Genomic DNA, 17,812 nt, shown 5'->3' with positions numbered 1-17,812 from the left:
TAGGTTTGGGTGTGTTGGTCAGGTGAGACTCAGAAGAGGCAACTTAGCAAAACACATGAAATAACAGAAGAGCGTATTACTTACAGATCAGAGACGAGAGGGAAAGAGCGCTAACGGGGAGAGCTGTCCACGATATGCACTCAATCAGCACGTGGGGAGCAAGAGAGAGAGACCTTTGGGCCAAAGCCTTTATTGGGGTTCAGGGTGTTACCCAAGCAGGTTTCCCAAGGGGAGTTTTAATTGATGGGTTTAGAACAAGTAGGCAACAGTTCCAAGAGGTCACAGGCAACTAAGAGGTGGTTGCTGAGCATATCTGCACAGTTCGTATGAGGTGTGGGGGTCAGTAGGCAAGTCAAATAAGTTGTATCTAGCTGTCCCCTAAGGAGGTGGTCACAAAAAGGCATTTGTATAAGCAGATATCTGGATCAGCAACACTGAGGAAGTTGGAAGAGGCAGAGAACTAGAAATTGTTGTCAAGGGTGACTAAGTCCTGCTTCTGGGATGAGAAAGTCCAACTTATACTCAAAATGGATACATTTGAGTATACATGCATATAAAGGCAAGATAAAATTATAAGAATTCACTATAGTAGCATCTTTATAATTTTTGCCATATCTGGGTACTCCCTGACCTATTACTGTAAGGCAAGAATAATATTTAATAATATCTTTCAATGCATTTACAATTCTAAGTAATCATTTTATTGTTCCTCTGAAGCTTTATTACATTAGGCAAAGCCCTGGGGCTTATTGTCCTAGGGAAGAAGGCAACCCTGCCTGGAAAGGTCTAGGCCTTGACCAAAGGTGGGAATGGATTATGAAAAACTGAAAATCCCAGAGGAACCTTTTGTTCTGTTTCCTGTTTGGAGTTCTGGAAAACACAGTAAAATGGGATATTGTGTGTTTAGACAAATAGAGATTCAAAGATAGCATACGCAAGTCTCTTTTTGCTCTCCTGTTCTGTGAAAGGCTTCTGGAAGTTTCCATATTCTCAGTGATGGTCTTGGAAGGCAGCTGAGAGTTGAAGGCCAGTAAGTCTCACCTGAAAACATGATGGCAATGGGTGATCTGGAATCACATAACTGTCCTTGGCCGCTTTATTTATAAGGAAATAACATAGATTCAGTAATTTGTAAGTAATGGAAATTTATTTCTCACAGTTCTGAATGCTGAGAAATTCAAGATCAAGACACTGGCTGGCTTAGTGTCTGATGAGGGCTTGCTCTGTGCTCCACAGATGGCACCTTGTTGCTGCATCCTCACATGGCAGAAGGAGCAAAACCGCTCCTTTCAACCTTTTTAAGGCTGATCCCATTCACGAGAGCAGAGCCTCTGTGATTTAATCACTTCCCAAATGGTTTCACTTCTTAATACCATTACTTTGGAGGTTAAGTTTCAACGTATAAATTTGGGGGATACACCAACATTCAGACCATAGAGTTCTGCTCCTGGCCCTCCAAAATGTATGTTCTTCTCACATGCAGAATGTATTCATTCCATCCCAGTAGCTCCTCAGGCCTTAACTTGTTCCAGCACAAATTCAAAAGTCTGAATTCCAAAGTCTCATTTAAATCAAATATGACTGAGATTCAAAGGTGTGACTCATCCTGAGGCAAATTCCCATTCAGCTGTGAGCCTCTGAAATCGAACAAGTTACATGCTTTGAAAATACAATGGTGGGATAGGCACAGGGCAGATATTTCCTTTCCAAAAGGGAGAAGTAGGAAAGAAGAAAAAGATAATAAATCCTGACTAACTCCAAAACCCAACGGGGCAAATATTAAGGCTCAAGAATAATCTTCGACTTGACATTTTACCTTCTAAACACTTGGGGGATGGGGGGTAGTCCTGTCCATGGCTTTGCTGGGCACAACCCATACAGCATTTCTCACATATTGGAGTCACATGCCTATGGCTCTCCCAGGCTGGCATTGCACACTGGTGGCTCTACCAGTCTGGGGTCTTGGGGATGGCTCTGCTCCCACGGTTTCACTGAGCATTGCCATACTGGGGTGGGGCTCTCTGTGGTGGTCCTGCTTCTGTGATAGTTCTCTGTCTGGGCTCTGAGGCTTTCTGGGGCATCCTTTGAAATCTAAGGGAGGCAGGCGTGCCCTCACGACTTGTGCACTCTGCACTTTGGTAGAGATAGCACTGCACAGACACCACCAAGATTTACTATATTGCCTTCCAGAGAGTGGCCCAAACTGCACATGGGCCTGCTTGAACGATACCTGGGGCAGCTGAGGAGAATTGCATCAGAATGCAGGAAGTGGAGATTTGAGGCCACCTGGCGTCAAGGTCCTACAGGTGCCCAAGCTTCCTCTTTTGATACAGATATGTTGCCCCCAGCCTTGGCACTCTGTGCCTATGATAGGAAGGACAGCACAAATAAACACTGAAAGGCCTTTGGTGTCATTCTTTCATTTATCTTTATAACTAGCACCTGATTTCTGCCTCACCGTACTAATCTCCTTATCAAACGGTTACTTAGCCACACCCTTGGTGTTCTCTCTTGAACACAACTTTCCATTCTATACAATATCACCAGGCTGAGAATTTTCCAAATCTTTAAGTTCTGCTTCCACATTTTATTATAAGTAGTCAAAATCCTCAACATTTTGCTTGGAGATTTCTTCTAGAACATGAACATGATTTGGCCAAGTTCTTTGCCCCTTTGTAACAGAGATCATTTCAGAGATCATAATCAGTTGCCAATAATGTGTCCTTCATTTTCTTCTGAGACTTCATCAGAATGGACTTTACCATCTGTATTTCTATAATATCAACATTTTGATCACAACCACTTAGGTAATCTCTAAGAAGATGGAGGCTATTTCTACAGCTTCTTCAACCTCACCTTCTTCTGAACCCTCACCTGAGTTGCCCCGAAGTCTCCTTTCATGGCAGTGGACCTGTAAACTCTTTCCATCCTTTATTTATTATGCAGTTCCAAAGCTGCTTTCCCATTTTTAGGTTTTGTTATTAACACATCACCCTATCTCTCTGTGCCTAATTCTGTCTTTGTCGGTCTCTGCTGCCATAATGAAATGCCTTAGATGGGGTAATTTACAATAGAAATGTATTTCTCACAGTTCTGGAGCCTGGGAGGTCTAAGATCAAGGAACTAGCAGATATGGTCTCTGGTAAGGGCTACTCTCTGCTCCATAGATAGCATCTTGTTTCTGCATCCTCACATGGTGAAGGTGGCAAGGCACATCCCTTCAACCTCTTTTTTATTTTTATTTTTTTTTTTTTACTTTTTTTTTGTTTGAACCTTTAATGAGAAAAAACATATACTGTCGAGCTCAAGAATATGGTGTGTTTGGTGTGCCATTGGGCCAAGGGTTGGGGATACCCGTGGCAGAATTAGGAAACAGGATATACATCAACAAAAATTCACATGATCATAAGAAGGAAAACTGGCACTTGGCACAATCAACTCTCAGTTTCCTCATCATTCAGCAGCATATTGGGAATCCTGCGGCTGAGGCAGAACACACGTCGACTCTGGGCACTGCAGGGTGCCCTCCAACACATCCACCTCCAGCAGCACATGGTGCATCTTCCTCAGAAACTCTTCATCCTCCTCATATCCCTTGACCAGCCCTTTAGGCACCCCAGTCAGGTGCAAGGTATGTATCAGCTGCCTCCAGGAGCACCAGTCACTCCTAAGGTATCATACTGTGCCACTAAGTGAGGGTTGAACTCCAGAGGGCAGATGCAGACCTCAGTGGCCTGGAGGTGCAGGGGGAAGCCATGGGGCCCCACCCCCGCACATGCAAGCTCAGCAGATTGTCTTCAACCTCTTTCATAAGGGCACTGATCCCATGAGGGCTTTGCCCATATGGCTTAATCACTTCCAAAAAGGCCCCACCTCTTAATGTCATCACCTTGGGGATTAGGTTTTTAAACATATAAATTTTGGGGGCATTAATAGTAAGATCATTGTAATGGGCATATGTGATGTACAAGCCTATCCCTTACATTTGTGGGACCTACAGCAAGAGTAAAAAATGAAAACCTACATACAATATTATAAATATTTACAATGAAAAGCCAGGCAGAGTGACTTATGTCTCTAATCCCAGTTACTTAGGAGGCTGAGGCAGAAGGATTGCTTGAAGCCAGGAGTTTGAGACCAGACTGGCCAACGTGGTAAGACCCTATCTCTAAAACTTTTTTTCTTAACAAAAGAAAAAGGTTTAATTGGACTCACAATTCTACATGGCTGGGAGGCCTCACAATCATGGTGGAAGGCAAGGGGAGCAAGTCACATCTTACATGGATGGCGGCAGGCTAAGAGAGCTTGTGCAGGGAAACTGCCCCTTATAATACCGTCAGATCTCGTGAGACTTATTTACTATCACGAGAACAGCATGGGAAAGACCTGCCTCTGTAATTCAGTCATCTCCCACCAGGTCCCTCCCACACACATGGGAATTATGGGAGCTACAAGATGATATTTGGTTGAGTACACAGAGCCAAACTATATCATTCTGTCCCTGGTCCCTCCCAAATCTTACATCTTCACATTTCAAAACCAGTCATGCCTTCCCAACAGTGCCCCAAAGTCTCAACTCATTTCAGCATTAACCCAAAAGTCCAAGTCCGAAGCCTCGTCTGAGACAACACAAGTCCCTTCTGCCTATAAGCCTGTAAAATCAAAAGCAAGCTAGTTATTTCCTAGATACAATGGGGGTACAGGCATTGGGTAAGTGTAGCCATTCCAAATGGGAGAAATTGGCCAAAACAAAGGTGCTACAGGCCCCATGAAAGTCTGAAATCCAGCAGGGTAGTCAAATCTTAAAGTTCCAAAATGATCTCCTTTGACTCCATGTCTTACGTCTGGGTCACACTGATGCAAGAGGTGGGTTCCCATGGTCTTGGGCAGCACTGCCCCTGTAGCTTTGCAGGGTACAGCCTCCCTCATGGCTGCTTTCACAGGCTGTTGTGGAGTGTCCTGAGTTTTTTCCAGGCGTACAGTGCAGGCTGTCAGTGGATCTACCACTCTGGGATCTGGAGGACGGCGGCCCTCTTCTCACAGCTCCACTAGCCAGTGCCCCAGTAGGGACTCTGTGTGGGGGCTTCGACCCCACATTTCCCTTCCACATTGCCCCAGCAGAGGTTCTCCATGAGGGCCCCACCTCTGCAGATTTGGGTGGGAACACAGAGCCAAACCATATCATTGGGCAAGTCCTATAGGCTGAGAGAAATAGTTAAATAAAGGCCATTTAGAGAAGGGTCAGGTGACCGTAACATCAGAGGGCTCTCAGGAAGATATCTTGGTAAAGACTCTTAAACCTGTCCCCTTGACTCATAGCAGGACCACTCTAGGCCGGTCAACAGAAAGAACTGATCCTTTTCCCTGTGTGCTGTTTTACCGGAAACAGGAGGCTCAGAGCAGGGACACAGATGGGGGTATTTTCCAAGCAAATCTCCAGTTTCCCACTTGACTGCTTTGTGAGGAACCCCTGTTAAGAGAGGATCTGACCCCTGAGCATGACTGGCAGTCTGAAGAGGAGTCTGCAGATGGACCCCATTCCTCACTAAAACCTGAGCATCCGACCTGAAGCCAGTGGCTCACTCCAGTTCTTCCCCCTCTTCCTGTGCCACCTCACGCTCAGTTCAAATATTGGCCGGCCACGATGGCTCATACCTGTAATCTCAACACTTTGGGAGGCTGAAGCTGGCAGATTGCTTGAGCCCAGGAGTTTGGGACCAGCCTGGGTAATGTGGCGAAACCCCATCTAGTTCAAAGTGGCCGGGGAGGCTTCACAATTATGGTGGAAGGCAAGGAGGAGCAAGTCAAGTCATATCTTACATGGATGGCAGTAGTCAAAATAGCCAAAAATTTTTTAAAAAATAATTAGCTAGTCAGATGACATACACTTTTAGACCCACCTACTCAGGAGGCTGAGATGAGAGGGATAGTCACTCAAGCCAAGGAGTTCAAGGCTGCAGGACTGATGATCATACCACTGTACTCCAGTCTGGACAACAGAGCTAGACCCTGTCTCTTAATAAATAAATATTTAAAATTAAGAAATCAAGAAAAACTGTTCAATAAAATATGCTCTATGCTCTTACCTTTAAATATGACTTCATGGGGACAAAATAAAAAATATTTGTAAAACTCTAATTTTTCAGTGACTAGAAGTCAACAAATACCAAAAAATTCCTAAACATAATTATAGTACATATCTAAGTGTTCTTTTGATAGGCCAGTAATGTTTCAAGTGAGTATAAAATAAAGACATTCATAATTTATAAATTATTATATATTTATTCTGTTTCATTTTAGCAAAATAACTGATTATGTTATTATAACCTATTTTCACATAATTTCTGTTCTATTGACAGTCATTTCTAAGGAAACATCTTTCTTTCAGTCATAATAGTTGTTAGGGTGTTTCTTAGTCATTTGAATTTGGAGAAATTTCGTTCTGCAGAGGCTATAGAAACTGAATGGTCAAAACATTTTTATAGTAATACTTAAATTCAGAAATAAAACATGAATATACATATCAAGATAAACTATTGAAAGTTTGTAAATGATAAATTATTATAACTGCAGAAAATATTATAAAATATTTAATTTCATTATATAAATTTCTATCAATTATATTGTGATTTTAACTTTCCAAGTGATACCAACATCAATACATTTATGCAAAGAAGGGACATCACACTTTACACCTATTTATCTAAACACAGATACAGATCTAAGATTAACATAAACTATATGCAAAATGTTCTTTAACTGCCACATGCAAGTATTGCAGATATTACGCTAATCCTGAATACCTCCAGGATCACAAATTTGAACAAAAAGAAAAAAAATACACATTACACTATTGGGAAGAACATTCTGTTACCCAAGAATCTGTTGCATTTGTGCTATCTGAGGGGAATCAATGGTAATTATCTGGCCTTGTCTTTTGCAGAGGAAAACCAAAGATAAATTCTCCTACATCAACACTGATATAGCACAAACCTTCCCAGTACTGGAAAGCTATTTCCTTTTGTTTCATGAACATAAGATAAGCTATGTGGGACCTGAAACTGAGGTGCTAAGTGACATCTCTTGAATGCTAAGTAACAGGGACACCCATGTATTATTTCATAAACTTGTAAGGATGGCGGCAGTGTATGTGATATACAAGGAGGGGGATTGTCTAAAACAAAAAAACAGGTGCCCTTCACAATTTTTCTGTAAATCTAAAACTATTCTAAAATAAAAAATTTATTTAGAAAACATGTTTTTAAATACAGCACATATTATTTGTTTAATTAGTCCTCTACTATTGTCACTGTTAACTACTCCTATTGTTGTTTTAAATAATATCATTTATGCACAAAAATGTAAATAATACAGAATACTGTATACTTTACAAGAAATGCTTATTGTATATATTTTCATGATAAAGTAATAACACATGTATAACTAATATATATCATATTATTCTGGGTTTTTGGTCTGGGTTTCTTTTTCTGAACAGTACTTCAAGGCTAGTGTCAATCCCCTGATTTCATTGATATTTTAAAATAAAACTAATAATTAGCAAGTTGCCTGCATGATATATAAGGATGGTGCTCAGGTGAGCCTGTAAATATTTTAAACCTTTGGGAATTAAAACTTCTAAAATGATTGTTTTGAAGTTCAAATTGAGGTAGAAGGCTGGACTCAACTCCAGAGGTGGGGCTCGGACACCAGACCAAATTGAGGACTAGCTAAAACAGGGATGAGGCAGAAGCAGTTTTTCATAAGACATGCCTAACAATGTGCCATGACAGCTTACCATGGCCATGGCAGCACCTGGTAGTTGCCGCTCCTTTCCATGGCAATGAACTCACGACCCAAAAGTTGTCACCCTTTTCCTGGCAATTTCTGCATAAACTACCCCTTAATCTACATGTAATTAAAAGTAGGTATAAATATGACTACAAAAACTGCCCTGAGCTGCTTCTCTCAGCACACTGCCTATGGGGTAGCCCTGCTCTGCAGAAGCACTCACAGAACTATACCACCACCAGAGCTCTAACACTGCTGGAGCTGTAATACTGCCACTTAAAAAAAGCTATTTTCTTTTACCCCACCACCAGGTTGCCCTTGAATTATTTCCCAGGTGAAGCCAAGAACCCTTGCAGGCTAAGCCCTACTTTGGGGCTCACCCACCCTACATCAAAATGGTATGTAAAATATAGATGATAAGAAGAGTAGTATAAATTCTCACATAATAAATTTTCATATGAATTGAGTGTCTTTTTAGAAATACATTGGAATGTTACTTACAGGAGTTGACAATTATTTAGTATATGAAAGAACCTTTATCCTACATATTCAGGCTATTGTAATGGAAGTGAAATATATTTATTGGCTATATGAAAGAAATATATTTATATGGATAGATGCCCAACTACATGAAGATTTTAGTGAAATTCCTAACTAGGTAATTAAAAATGTACTGAATTTTTTATTTTTTCTCAGTCTTGTGAAGGGAATGACAGTAAATGTTTGTTATTTTATGCTGAAGTTTATTTATTTTCATATCAAAAGTTCTCATTCCTCTATTCAAGTTGCTGAAAGAACTTTAATATCAAATGACTTCATTAGTCTGCGGTAAAGAATAGACAGATCAATTTTAAATTGTTTACGAAAAGGAGAATCTGGCCAGTCATCAGCCAAAGTTAACAAAAGAAAGGGCAAAGCTTAATTGTCTTAGTGTGGACTTCAATAATTGGAAAAGCTGGGAAGATGATTCAGATGAAGACATGTCTAATTTTGATCATTTCTCTGAGATGATGTGCTGAGACCAGCTCGGTTGTGGAGACCCTAACCCAGCGGCACTAGAGGAATTAAAGACACACACACAGAAATATAGCATGTGGAGTGGGAGATCAAGGGACTCACAGCCTTCAAAGCTGAAAGCCCCGAACAGAGGTTTACCCATATATTTATTGACAGCAAGCCAGTGATAAGCATTGTTTCTATAGATTATAGATTAACTAAAAGTATTCCTTATGGGAAACAAAGGGATGGGCTGAAACAAAGATATGGGCTCTGGCTAGTTATCTGCAGCAGGAACATGTCCTTAAGGCACAGATCGCTCATGCTATTGTTTGTGGCTTAGGAATGCCTTTAAGTGATTTTCTGCCCTGGGTGGGCCAGGTGTTCCTTGCCCTCATTCTGGTAAACCCACAACCTTTGGCGTGGGCATCATGGCCATCATGAACATGTCACAGTACTGCAGAGATTTTGTTTATGGCCAGTTTTGGGGCCAATTTATGGCCAGATTTGGGGGCCTGTTCCCAACAATGATGAACAACATGGGTGGTAAGGAGGATGTGGATTTACCAGAAATAAATGGAGCAGATGCCGATTTAAAAGACAGTGATGAAAAAATGCCAGATCTGGAGTAAGGAATATCGTCATCCCCTAGATTTTGAAAAAGAAAAGCAACTTCTCTGCAATATTTTATAATTGAGAGAATACCTGAGTTGACAGCTCTGAAGGCAGTTGCTGTATTTGCCTACTTTAATCCATTTGTCAACTTGTTTGTGTTTTTAAAGGCTTCACTGAGGGTTAATATGTACCATTTGTATGGGGCAATTTGAAGTCAGCTAAGGCAGTAACCTTATGCATGAACATTTCCCACACTTCCATGAAGCTGTTGCGGTCCTAGGCAATTGATGCAGCAGTTGTGATAAATAAAACATATCATCTAAGTCTCCTTTTCTTCATAATGTAGATGCTGATAGGAAGCTCTCAGCTTAGGGAAAGATAACTAAATTTAGGGTATAGAATATGGACTTAAAAGCAGATGAGGCAAATTGGCTGACACCTTAAATTGATAACCTGCTGTTCTTCTGGTGTATACTTCAGGGCTATTCTACTAACAATTAGTGTTCAAAAACTTCACACTATTGTATGTAAGTGATCACTTGTCAGTGTGCCAGATCTATCTTAGCTAAAACTAGTAAATGACTTAACTTAGATGGTTTCTGAAACCTGTACATTTGGTATTGTTTGGCCCATAAGCTTTTAATTCTCTCAGCATGGAGGATGAAGGAAGCTGTACATTGTTGCTTGAGAGTCTGAAGCTTTAGACCAGTTTTATATTTGCACTGGAAGTATGGCAAGTGAGTGAAAAAAATGTTAGTGCACTTTGGATTTTTAATTTCCTTTTTTTTTAAATTATTCTGCTTGTACCAAGGCTGAAAACCTCAATATATGTTAGTGACGGTAGAGATTTTTTTTTATGTCTACATTCTTTCTAATAAACTGCTGGAAGACTTCTTGGCTGTGCTTTTAAGTGTCTGGCTTACTGTAATTTTATGTATTTACCATTGATTGTAATGTATTTTTATTTGAGGAAGAATTTGGGATTTTTCCTCTGTTTGGAAAAAAAGGCTTGCTGCAATGTCATAGGAAACCTTTTAAAAGTGGATCTTTAATAGAAAATTTTACATGCACTTTGCTGCAGTTGGAAAATAATGCATTGTGATTTTATTGAAATAAAACTAAATGTGTTGTCCTCCTCTAAAAAAGATAATAATAATTCAAGATTTGAACAAAATTTGAAAGAGGTGGTGAAATTGTTCATCTCTACAACAGTATTCATGACTTGGACTGGACATGCAAGTTAACATGTAATGCAAATTGATCTGCTTATTTGAACAACCTGAATTTATACTTATAAATCAAATTTATATCAGTCAGTGTTCTCCATACAAAACAACATGAGTATGGCCATTGTAAATCTAGCAAGGTGAACGAACACCTTAATCATAATATATTGGATTCTTTTTATCTTTTGAATTACCAAATTTCATCAGAAGTTTCTGAAAACAATCTATTGTGAAGAGTCATTTGAAAGAGTTGAAAAAAATCAAAGATAATTATAAGAATTTTCCTGACTTTCAGCTCTAATAGGAATATTGCAGCAGCTTAGTTCTAAATTACCCCACTCTTCCTAAAAACCAATCAGAGTTACAAAAAAAGGCACACTTTCGGTGAAACTAGAAGACAGCTAAATCTAACAAATTACAAATATTCACTCCCAGAAAGAGACAACACTGTGAGAAGAGGAAGCATCTGTGAGGAAATCAATCTCCAGGTGAGGCAGAAAGAGAACTGTCAGAAATAGAGAGTGGGACCCATAAGTGGCAGAACTCAGTAAGCCATTATGGTGGACACACTGCTGCTGCACTGAGATCCTCCTTCAGAAATCAAGCATTTGTAATCCAGCTGTTGAAATCACTGCTGGGAAACAGCACTCAGCTGTCAGCCATCTTGAAGGATTACCTTAGCTGAATAAAGCCATCTAAGGTATGCCCCAACACAATGGGTATTATCAAAAAAAGAAAAAGAAAAAAGAAAAAAACACGTGTTGATGACAATGCAGAGAAATTGGAACCCTTGTGTATTGCTGTTGGAAATGTAAAATGGCGGAGCCATTATGAAAAACAGTATGATGGTTCATCAAAAAATCAAACATATAATTACCATGTGATCTAATAATTCCACTTTGGGTATATATCCAAAAGGATTGAAAAGCAGGGCTTAAACACATCTTTATATACCAGTGTTCATAGCAGTAATATTCAAAATAGTCAAAAGGTAGAAAAACCCCAAATGTCCATCAACAGATGAATGACTAAATAAAATGATGAGTAAATACACATACAATGGAATATCATTCAGCTGTAAAAAAGAAAAGAAAATTCTGGCACATGCTACAAAATGGATAAACTTTGAAGACATTACATTAAGTGAAATAAGCCAGACAGGAAAGGGCAAATAAGGATTCTACTTATATGAGGAACCTAGAATAGTTAAATTCAGAAAAACAGAAAATAAAAAGGTGTTTCCAGGAACTAGGGTAAGGGGAAAATGTTATTGTTTAATGGATATAAAGTTTTAGTTTGGAAAGATGAAAAAATTCTGGAGATAGACAGTTGTAATGATAGCATATCAATGTGAATGTCCTTAAAGCCAGTATACAGCATATATATTATAGAACTAAAAATTTTATGTCTATTTTTTGTTGTACCTATTTTATCACAATAAAATGTCTATCTTTTACAAAGTTTTGTTCATAGTTTTTAATTAAGCAAAAATTTATCTAGATTCCTTTTTTTGCTTAAATTTTTTTATTTTTATTTTAGATTCAAGGGTAAGTGTGCAAGTTTGTTATACAGGTAAACTCATATGACAGGGATTTATTGTACAGATTATTTTGTCACCCATGTACTAAGCATAGTACCCAATAGCTACTTTTTCTGTTCCTCTCTTTCCTCCTACCCTCCACCCTCAAATAGGCCCCAGTGTCTGTTGTTCCCCGCTTTGTGTCCTTGCATTCTCATCATTTAGTTCCCACATATAAGGGAAAACTTGCACTATTTGGTTTTCTGTTCCTATGTTAGTTTCTTCCAACTCCATCCATGTTCCTGCAAAGAACATGATCTTGTTCTTTTTTTGTGGCTGCTTAGTATTCCATCGTGTATATGTACCACATTTTCTTTATTCAGTCTACCGTTGGTGGGCATTTAGGATGATTCCATGTCTTTGCTATTGTGAATAGTGTTGCAGTGAGCATATGCATGCATGTATCTTTATGATAGAACAATTTCTATTCCTTTGGGAGTGGAATCCCAGTAATGGGATTGCTGGGTCGAATGGTAATTGTATTTTTAGCTTCTTGAGGAATTGCGACACTGCTTTCCACAATGGTTGAATTTTATACTCCCACCAACAGTGTATAAGCATTCATTTTTCTCTGCAACCTCACCAGCATCTGTTATTTTTTGACTTTTTAATAGTAGCCATTCTGACTGATGTAAGATGGTATCTCATTGTGTTTCTGATTTGCATTTCTCTAATGATCAGTGATGTTGAACTTCTGTTTATATGCTTGTTGGGCATATGTATGTCTTCTTTTGAAAAGTGTCAGGTCATGTCCTTTTCTATTTTAACTCTGGCAACATTAATGTGCCATATTAAGGGTTTTTTTTTAAGATTTTATCATGTAATTTAATTTTAAATATTTTTTTTATTTTCCTGGTATGTGAAAGGCTAAAAAATATAAAGAACTGGTTTGGACTGGAAATATCCACTACAATATAGAAAAAATATATTTTACTAGATATCAATAAAAATCCAGGTTGTCTTTTAAAAAATTACCAGGAATAATTACATATCCAGGATCATACTACTAAACTTTCTAAAAAGGAGATAATTTTTATTGTAATTAAACTATTATATTAAAAAAGAAATTTTTAAGATTCTGTTTATGAAAGAAGTACATTGGTATATCTAACCCAAAAATACCATGAAAAAGGACACAACAGTTTAATCCCATTTATTGATATTAATTAAGAATACATCGTGACTAAATGAGTTTCATTTCTCAAATGCAAAGATGACTAAATACTAAAAAATTATTTATTCCATTTAGATATCCAGAGAAAAACCATAGAATTATTTCTGATGATGCTAAAAAGGCACTTGAAAAATAATTCAAAAAATTCTTAGTTTAAAAAAATTTTTCATAGACTATAAATCAAGGGATATACATGAGACCAAACACCAACATCATACTATATAGGCAAAAACATTCCTCTTAAAGTCCCAAACAGGAAATAAGAAAATTACACCCATTATGACAACTATTATATAACTTTGGACTGGAGGTGTTAGCCATTGCATGATTATTACTCATATAGTCAAAGGAGATGTTCCTATTGACTGGGTCTATTAAATATGACCACTTCTATAACTGAGAGAGGAGGGAGGCTATTAGTCTCACTCAACAAAATGGAATGATTTTACTCTAAACAGAGGGAGTATCAGAAATCAGATAGAAGGAAAAGAGTTTAGGCACACACAACCAAAGTGTCCTCAAGTTACTTCCACTACTCGAATTCTTCACTGGCTCCCCACCTACCTACGAAACGATTAAAATATATTTCTAGTCATCTATCTTTGCCTTGATTATCCACCAATCACCTTCCACTTCCATACATTGCAATTTAGTAGCTCAGAAATATTTGGGCTGTGACTTGCCCCTTAGAGAAAACTCCTCAAAGTTGACCTTGGACAAGGTTACTTGGATTGCACTATGCCCAGGACCATAAAATTATGTCCTGCAAGCCAAATAACCTACAGCCAATTTTTGTACTGCTTGTGGGTTAAGAATGGTTTTTACATTTGTAAATACTTGGAGAAAAAATAAAAAGAAAATTACTATTTTGTGATTCAAAGACTATATGCAAATTTTAGTGTCCATAAATCAAGTTTAATTGAAACACAGACAGTCATTCATTACACACTATCCATAGGTGTTACTGTGCTATCATGGCAGAGCTGAGTAATGGTGACAGGGACTTTATGGCTTGCAATACTGAAAATATTTGCTATCTAATACTTTACAGAAAGAGTTTGCCAGCTCCTAATTTAGAGACAAGATATAAGGCCAGTATCCTTGGAATGCTGCAGAGAGGGAAAGTTGCAATTCTGTGAATTTCATATGGTTCCTTTCTCATTGCTGAGAATGCCAAAATGTTGGACATTTTGAAGCACAAAAATAAGTTTATTTAATTTTATTAGCTTTTGCTGAATTATTGATTGTAGACCCATTCTGTGATCTTAGATCCATATCAACTTCCATATTGCCTTAAACTAATGGATTATTTTCCCAGATCTAGTTTTCCAATAACAATTGCATTACTATTTTAAAATGAGAGATCTAAGCATATTTAATTTGAGTTTTAGGACATCAACAAACGTCAACCTCTGTTTCATTTCATGTCTCTTTTATAAGCCAGGGCATTCTGTAGTATATAGTGGTAGCTTTTTTTCCCTTACATATTGCTATGATTGCAAACTGGAACATTTTAGGTCAGGTAGAACAGTGTATGATATTGGGTTAAGTGGAAACCGTTTTTCCCTTTTAAAGTTAAGGCGACCATTCTCAGTCCTCTTGCCCTTCTCTTGCTGTGACTTCCTCTTACAATAAAAGATCGAAGACATTCCTCTGTGAAGGGCAGGAGTGTAGGAGCTGGTGAAGGAGAGATTGTCCAGAACTTCCCGCTCATGCAGTCGAAGTCTCTAGTGCAGAAGCTGCAGTGCTCCTTTCAAAGACCTTGTAGCTCAAGGACTTTCCCTCTCTGCAGCATTCCAAGGATACTGGCCTTATATCTTGAGGTTGGTGCCAGCTGACCCCATGGATGATGGAGGTCTGAACCTTCCCCAAGTGGGGCATGATGGGCTTTCTTGGGGGACCAACAACAACAAAAACACCCTTCTCCTGTGGTACCGCATCTCTGTTGAGTACAGACTCCATGGAGATAATGCCAAGGAGTCAGGAATACCATTAGAGGAGGAGTACTGTGAGTGTACTAGCAGACTAAATGAGAATTATTACTGCTGTCAACTTCTGTGACAACAAAATGAACAAAAAAAGAAAGGTAGCCTTTGTGGTGTCAGCACTGTGGTAAGCAGAAAATCTGTAAGGCTCCTAAGAACATCCTGGTTGCTGGCAGCCATTTCTTTAAGACTTTATATAGCATTAAAAACTAAGAAAGCCCTAACCAAAATAATACTACCCACTTAGATATTGCTGCAGTCAAAATTTTTCAGTCTTGGTAGACTTCTTGTATTCTGGTAACCTGGTGCTCACAAGCCAAAATAATGACAGTGGCCTATCTTCAAACAAGTGAAATTTCAAACTTGCTGAAATTTTATTAAAGATTCCTAAATTTATTAAAGATTAAATATAGGCATTAAATCAGAAGTTCCATGGGTCTGCAGTTGTGGACTATAATAATAGAAAACCAGGCTGGGCATGGTGGCTCATGCCTGTAATCCCAGCACTTTGGGAGGCCAATGCACATGGATCGCTTGAAGTCAGGAGTTCAAGATCTGCCTGGCATACATGGCAAAACCCTGTCTCTACTGAAAATACAAAATTAGCCAAAGGTGATGGCTCACGCCTGTAATCCCGGCTACTCGGGAGGCATGAGAATTGCTTGAACCTGGGAAACAAAAGTTGCAGTGAGCCAAGATTGTGCCACTACCCTCCAGCCTGGGTGACAGAGCAAGACTGTCTAAACAAACAAACAAACAAAACTCAGTTAATAGAGATGGTCTGTCTTTATCATGGGATCAAAAAATTGCCAATTTTTGGGCAACAATAAATCTTACCAATTTGGCAAGTAATATAAAAACTGAAAATGATGGCTGTAATGTCAACAAGGGCCAAACAGAAAACTACCAAGTGAATGACAATAGTTGGATCCAGAATGCATCTCCTGAAATGGCTGAAAACAAATCCAAAGGTCAAACAAGTGTTTGCTTGGAATAATATGGGCTCTCAGGGAATTCAAGAAACTGGGAAACATGGAGGAAAAACCAAACTACAAGGAGATTTATTTATAATACATCATCTAATAATGAAACAAATTTGGAAGATTATTCAATGATGCAGCCATCTATTGCCTTTTCAGAGGAAAATACGCTGCTCACATTTGAGTAGAAATCTTGGAAGAACCAGATTTGGATGTTGCTTTACTTTCAGGGCCAGATGATGATAAGAATGTATTGGCTGAAGCTGGGTCTAATCAAGATGGAGGTGATGTTAGAACTTCATATGATTTTATAATAAGTATGGATTGATGCCTGGCACTTCAAGTGACTTCAAGTATGAATTGATACCAGATACTTTGATTTCAAATATAGATTATTGCCAGAATCTTGGCCAAAACAAGCAACTTGGGAAAATGGTGAATCATTCGTGTTAGGTTGTTCTTGTGTTGTTGTAAAGAAATACCTGAGACTGGGTAATTTATAAAGAAAAGAGATTTAATTGGATCATGGTCCTGCAGGCTTTACAGAAGCATAATGCTTGCATCTGCTTGGCTTCTGGGGAGGCCTCAGGAAGTTTACAATCATGGCAGCAGGTGAACGGTGAGGAGGCATCTCACATGGCGAGAGAGGAGGCAAGAAAGAGTGTGAGGATGGGGAGGAGGTGCCACACATTTTTAAACAGTCAGATCTCTTGAGAACTCACTCACTATCATACTCTCATGAGGACAGTACCAAACCATGAGGGTCTACCCCCATGACCCAAACATCTCCCGCCAGGCCTCACCTCCAACACTGGGGATTACATTTCAGCATGAAATTTAGGCACAACAAATATCCAAACCATATCATCATCTCTAATCATGAATAAGTTAAAATGCCATCATTGTAGCTATGCAGCCAAATGCAAACAAACACTAAAAAAGCACTTGCTTATTCATACAGGAGTTAGATCATTTAGCTGTGATTTTTTACACTTGAAGAAAACATGTAAGAAAACATTTCTTGGTGCAGAAGAAGGATAAAAATGCAAATATATGGTATGTAAGATCATGTTAGCAGCCAGTGTTGGAGTAAGACATGGATCTTGACCCTATGGTTTTTGTGTAGACTGTACCAATAAATCACAACCAGGAAGGCCAGAAAGTGTAGATGAGAGACAGGATACAGAATCCCTCATGATAAAGACTATGAGGAGAATGAAGTAGGAGAAGCTGATGAAAAGCGGGTTGATGCTGGAGATCAGAATGATCCATCTCAATGAGATGAATTAGCAGATGTTTCTATGTCTCTAGATATTTAACTGACCTACTATATTCCTCAAGGATACTGCATTTGGACATAATACAAATTGACAGTTTGGAATGTTGAACTTAAAGTTTTGCAAAATGTGGTACATGCTAGACGGTAGTTATGTTGCTATGAGAACTATATGATCAAAGCCTTATAG

The 17,812-nt window shown here is 38.7% G+C and overlaps 1 pseudogene; it reads left to right on the top strand.

Annotated features, from left to right (window-relative positions):
* The first annotated feature begins 14,541 nt into the window (after nt 1-14,541).
* LOC115838386 lies at nt 14,542-17,811 on the top strand (annotated as a pseudogene).
* The last annotated feature ends 1 nt before the right edge of the window (nt 17,812 follows it).

This window comes from Nomascus leucogenys, chromosome 1a (assembly GCF_006542625.1).
Source record: "Nomascus leucogenys isolate Asia chromosome 1a, Asia_NLE_v1, whole genome shotgun sequence".
Taxonomy (NCBI): Eukaryota; Metazoa; Chordata; class Mammalia; order Primates; family Hylobatidae; genus Nomascus; species Nomascus leucogenys.
Note: the sequence above shows the minus strand (reverse complement) of the source record. Positions and strands in the feature narration are given on the sequence as shown.